We start from the raw sequence: 6329 nt of genomic DNA, 5'->3' as shown, positions 1-6329 counted from the left end.
TGTTTGTGGAAAACTGGAGCCAAGCGTAACATTTACTGCCCATAGATTCTCAGCCCTGTGTATGAATTGATTTCCATTCCCAGACAAAGTCATTGAATCTGGCACAGGCTGGTTATCTAAAGCTGCGGGGCGGCAATCATCGACATCGATTATGGGATGTTGTTAAGCCGATCACAGATTAACAGTGGTCAATAATGGAAACAAAGATCATCGTATGGGCGAGCTTGTTCTCTACCTGCTTTGTCTCACACCGTCTCCTCTAATTTCTCTCCGTTTCATAATCCCACAGAGAATGATGCAACTATACAGTAACTGTGTAGACAGACAAGCAAACACACACACACACACACACACACACAAACTGTGAGACGACATAGGAAATAAATCATCTACATGTTGTCTGAGTTTGTTTGTAACAGGACGCCCGTTAACTTTCTCGGTTTACAGATGTTTCACATTATTCTCACTGGTGAAAACGATCTATATGGAGCACGTTTAGCAACGCCATCAATCTCCAAAGATTTGAAACGGGCAGCAATAACCCCACACACTTGCATTTCACAGTGCAGAGTAAGTGAGATGGGAGTGAAGTCACAGTTTTTATGTCTTGTGTCTAATCGCCTTTTTATTACACTCGGAGCGTAGCATGGTCACTGAGGGCATTTTTCAAATCTTATTGCCGAAATGAAGCATCGGCATAGCAGTAATATCAGATATTTGATAGTAATTGTCAAGCATATTTGAGAAATACTGTATAGCAGGACTATTCAATTACATTTTCAAACCAAGAAATGTAGTCAAAAAAAATGCACAGTATTTGCTGTAACTATTTTAAATAAAAAATAAATGTGTTAGTCATCTCAGGTGCGTCTCAAAGTGCATGAAATCACAAAGGTTTCTTTTTGAAATGAGGTAAGCTTATGTCATATACGCCTTTAACAGAATACAAAAGAACTATCAAACCTATCAGACAACTGTAAGCGTGTATATGCAGGAATCTTTGAGGGACAGTGAAAAGCGTCTCGTGTTTTTTTTCTCAGCGTTTCTGGTGGAACCATCATTTGTCGATTATTTACGCCTGTGATTTTTCCAAATTGTAACCTTTAAAAATGTCTGCTCGACCCACCATGGCTGCTCACACATTCCACGTAGCAATACCAGTGGCCCTGAAGACGGCACACTGAAATCAACCATCATTAAGTCTGCTGTGACACACGTCCCAATGTCATAAACAATTGTTTTTTACTCAGTCATAAATGTTGTTCAGATGTGCATATGACAGTAAAGACTCCTCGTCCCAGTCACCAGTGCAGCTACTGGATGTGTCATGCATGAGAAACACACAGTGTTACCAGTTTGTTCTGTGTCATCCCACGCAGTCCTGTTAAAACCAATCAAGCACCAGTGACCATACAGCACCTGTACACCAGCGGAGCACCAGAAGCAAATCCCTCCACCTTTGCCTAATCTCACAGCTTTCATAGTGGTTTTATTTCAGCTTTTTTACTACACATGTGAATAATGTGGGGGGGATTTAGATATGTTGCACTATTTCCTTGGTTACTGGAGTGATTCTGTTTATTTATAAAATTGTGGGAGGGTGTCCGCTGTCAGTTGGATTTGTCTGTGATCTTGAATGTTGCATAAAGCCAGTATCTGCAGAGAATGCTTCAGAGTAGCTGGAAATGACCACAACGCAAAGCTAAGTCACTGTCATGTCATCATAATGTGTAGAAAAACTGTTTATTTATGTGTCTTGCTGTATTGTGTGGCAAAAGAAATATGTCAGATTCATCAGGTGAGTAACATAGTCTGTTCATATGATGTGTAAATGAAGTTAAAGAGAACCAAAATGTGCACACAACTTTAGCCACCACCTGGTATACCACATCGACTGTATGTGCAGCACATTTTTCTACCACATATCCATTCACACAGCCATCGGGAGCAACATAGGGGTTAAGTGTCTTTGCCCAGGGCTTACATCGGCAGAGCTCTTACCATGGTGACTGATCCAAGCTGCAACCTTTAATTCTTGTTATTTCTTAGTTGTTACATTTTGAAATACGAACGTAACATAGTGTTTTTTGTATTTAGTATAGGCTGCAAGCCCTTGTATATATGAAGAGTTTACTGACTAAGGGATAGAATGAGTAATTATGTTCTTTTTGGATTATCAGTGAATCCAGCTAAATCCAACAGCATAAACAAACACAACAATAATCATATACCAATAGCAATTTCTTGTAGTAAACTTCCCTGCATAAATAGTGATAATTCCCTGCTCATTAATTCTATTAATTACAACCTCCTGATTTGTAAATGTAACTAAGCTCAACTACAGTGTTTTTCTTCACTTTAAATTGTTCATAGACTATTTTAACATGCAGTCAATTGTAAATAACGGCAAGATATTGAAAGTTATTCTGGAAAAATGGACAAAAGAACTTAAATACAGCTAAATACAGTAACTTCAGCAACTGCCATTTTTCCTTGATTTCTGTTTGTATCTCCCATTTGTAATTGGTGTTTTCATCCCTTAAATTTGAGTAACCTATCATTCGTGCATGTCTCAATAATGTCATAACAATTAAGAACTAAATACATTTCAACTTTGTTGAATATTATCACGCAGGTTACCGGGGGAAATGAAGACATTTGTCACATGTTACAATGGAAGGTGGCATCAGTGACAGTTTTGCACCTTCACGCTGTCACACTGTCACACACACACTGTGGGCTCTGTGATTACAACAGACGTTTGCTGTAGCATGATCAATTCCAGTCTTGATCTTTACCCACGAGGATTACCATCAGAGCTCGGGGGTTCGTGATCAAACTGATGAGACTGTATATTCTTGGCTGGAAGAAGCTCTCAGCTGTGGGACATCCCTGTGAATCTGTGGGCTGGGGTGAATGCCATGTACTTGTGGCTCCTGGCCTTCATTTGCCACCCCCCCTCCCTCCTTTTCTCTCTCCTCCGCCCTGCAACTGCAAGCCCTGCATACAATTTAATGTAGCAGAAACAAACTCATAAGCTTTGTATGTGCAACACACAGAGCTGTGAAGATGAGATGTTTCCTCCTACGCGGGCCCCGGCAGACAGGCATGAGATTTAAACACCTCCACAACACTGTAGCTAATGTCATGCTATGGAATGTCTGATTAACTCCAATGGCAATCAGGAAACCTACAGCAACCGCCCCCCCCCCCCCCCCCCCCACCACCTTCACTGACAGGTTTGTGTTGTTGATTTAATTTAAACCTGCACTGAGGATCAAAGTTGCAGTCGTAAAGATGACATATTACAGTTTCAAAAAAGTGTGTCCACACTTTTACAATAGGTACCCAGACAAATGTGGAAAAACCTGTAAGGCTACTATTAGTGTGAGTTCTTTTGCAGTTAACAAGAAGGATGAGTGAGAGTTTCATATGCAGAGCGAGTACAGGATCATATTAAATTGCCTCAAATAAAGATGTCAGGAGGAGGATGTGATTATGGGCAGAGGAAGCAAAACATCCACTTAAAAAGCATTTAATCACAGGTGATGACAGCCACTATTAAAAATCTGAAAAGATTTCATACTTTTGGGAAAAACCATGCTTCCATTTTGATGGAGCATGTTTTAGACTCTTGTTGTTAAACGACTGAGGTCCCAACTGTGCTGTAAAAAAAACGCGCCAAATTCTCTCATTTCTATTTATTTGTTTAAAGTTTTTATTAGTGAGATCATCAAAAAGTGTATGTTTACTATCAAAACCCTGAGACTGAGACGTCAATGTCACAGACGAAACACTCTAAATCAGTGACAGTGGTCAGAATATGCAGAACACACCTGTTAAGTATTAAATTCAGGTGAATTCAGACATTTTGGACAATGCTATGCTTCCATATGTGTGGCAGCAGTTTGAGGAAGGCCACAAACAAGGACTATAAAGAGTTTAGTGTGGAAGAACTTGACTGGCCCCGCACAGAGCCCTGACCTCAACCCCATCGAGCACCTTTGGGATGAACTGGCACAGTCAGTGCCTGACATCATAAATGCCAAACAGAAATCCCATAAAAAGACTTCAAAATATTGAGGAAAGAAGTGTGGAAGCTGTTATACCTGCACAACTTCTATTACACTATTAAAACTACTGTATATGTATTTCAATACATCATTACAGTCCCTGTTTGTGTAATACTTTTGCCCATATAGTGTGATTAACACAGCTTTTAACTTTAACCGTGATATTATTTAAGAGGCAGAAAATGGTTTGATCATGTTTCATTTATGAAGTCACAAATGTATGAAAATGCAACTCCGCGTTTGCATCAGGGGCTTTTACATGTGACAGCAAGGAGATGTACAGTCACAAGCCAACCACAACTATCAAAGATTTGATCTATGTTTTATAGAGCTGAAACAATTCCTTGTTTAATCTATTACTAATTGATTACTAAATTAGTGTTTGAGTGTTTTTAAGTGAATTAAACACATTTCCTGATTTATCAGCTCCTTTTTCAGCTTCTGGTTTCTTTGCTCCGTATAACAAAATATCATTCAAACTAAATAATTTAGGGTTTTTTTGGACATCTTTTTTTTGAGAACATCATCCTTTCTAGGTTTGACAAACCTAGAAACCAACATGTTCTGACATGCTATGGACCAAACGATTACTCGATTAATCGAGGAAAATAATCGATTAATATAATGTTTTATATACTGGGAGTGTGCACTCACCTGCCACTTTATTAGGTACACTTGTTCAAGTGAAGTTCAGACTGAACATTACAAGAAAGGTGATTTAAGTGGCTTTGAACATGGCACAGTTGTTGGTGTGAGACAGGCTGGTCTAACTCTGTGAGAAACTGATGGAGGGGGGGCCTGGTTGATTCCAGAGGTCAACGAGAATGGCCAGACTGGATCAAAATGGTAGAAAGACAACAGTAATGCAAACAACCAAGGTATGAAGACACAACAAAGCAGCAGAACAGTACACAAGGTGTCCAGTGTACCAACTTTGCTCTCCGCATCCCACAAAACCCAACAATGAAAAGTGTGTCACAAAAACTAAACAACAAAAAAAACTCCAACAACAGATGTAACTTTTACACCCCATCAACAAAAGATTAAAAGTGTGTCCGCAGGTGGTGGGGCAGAAGACTGTTAGGAGGAGGAGAGCAGCAGGAAGACGAGTCCCCGATTGTGCTGAGCTAAGTCCTGAGGACACGAGGAGCCGGCTGTCGCCTGACCCGAGGTTACTGATGGAGGTTTCAGGGAATCCTGGTGGCACAGAGCGCTGGCACGCATGCCAAGCACTTAGAGCTATTCTGAACCAAATGCATGAACTGGGTCTCATCATCTCTTCTAATGTCTTTTCGCAACACATGGAGGAATCAAAAGTTACCAGCTGTTTATTGTTTTTTTTTTTGCTTTTAAAGTGCTGTAAATCCATCAATTAAGATCACAATACTTTGCAGACTCATAAAGATGGAGTCCCTGAGTCCAGACTCTACAACAATCTCTACATATTTGTAGGTTACAGCAGAAAACAGAAAGACCACATTCATTTTTTTCCGGACTAGTGGGACAGTGTGGTGCCGCACAGCCCTGATACAGGAGTATAGATGGAACGTTATGTAATTAATACTCCTCCTCCTATGCAGATACAGTAGACAAGCCTGGAAAACCTGGCCTCAGCTGTTCAGCCTGGAAATGACTCACACAGCTCATATGCAGTGTAATTTTAATCATTCTGGCTCCTATATTGCTCCTATAGAGCAGCAGCTCTTGACTCAGCTAAAGCTTTTCCATAGCGGATACTGTAAAAGAAGCATCCAGTGTTTTGTACAGTAAGAGCCACGCAACATACACATAAGCTGTCTTTCTCTCTGTCTCACCTACACACACACACACACACACAGAAAACATAAAACCTGTTACCATGTACTTGAGTGCTGGTATGGACAGGTGACTGAAGCAGGGACAGACAGTGAAAAGTGATGTGGGGTTCTCTTACCCACAAATCCCCCTTCTTGAGGAATTCTTCCTTTAGCCAGCTTCCTCCAGCGCTCCAGCTTTTATCTTTCCAGTAAAAAGAGATCAGGAAGAACGACAGTGACAGACTTTATACAATTAGCATTCCTCTTGGCTCTCGTGTTGCCTCTACCTCTCCTCCAGATTTCTACACAGTCTCTGGGGCTGAGGCAGGAGCATCAGTGATACAGTGCCGCGCACTCCGCTGCAGGAGGCTGGACGTCAATCACATGGGTAACCTAGGGAACCACGAGGCCCGTCCCCCCTCGCCAACGACGATTGGTTGCAGGGGAGAGAAACCAGAAG

At 41.0% G+C, this 6329-nt stretch overlaps 1 protein-coding gene across 1 annotated transcript in view; it reads right to left on the bottom strand.

Moving 5' to 3' along the window:
• The window catches only part of lrrc7 (leucine rich repeat containing 7), a 107709-nt gene extending 101380 nt beyond the window's left edge, over positions 1–6329 (bottom strand). Inside the window, exon 1 of the mRNA XM_058638068.1 lies at positions 6007–6329. The gene's annotated coding sequence lies outside the window, so the exon portion shown is untranslated. The remainder of the gene's footprint in view (positions 1–6006) is intronic.

Source organism: Solea solea, chromosome 9, assembly GCF_958295425.1.
Source record: "Solea solea chromosome 9, fSolSol10.1, whole genome shotgun sequence".
Lineage (NCBI taxonomy): Eukaryota > Metazoa > Chordata > Actinopteri > Pleuronectiformes > Soleidae > Solea > Solea solea.
Note: the sequence above shows the minus strand (reverse complement) of the source record. Positions and strands in the feature narration are given on the sequence as shown.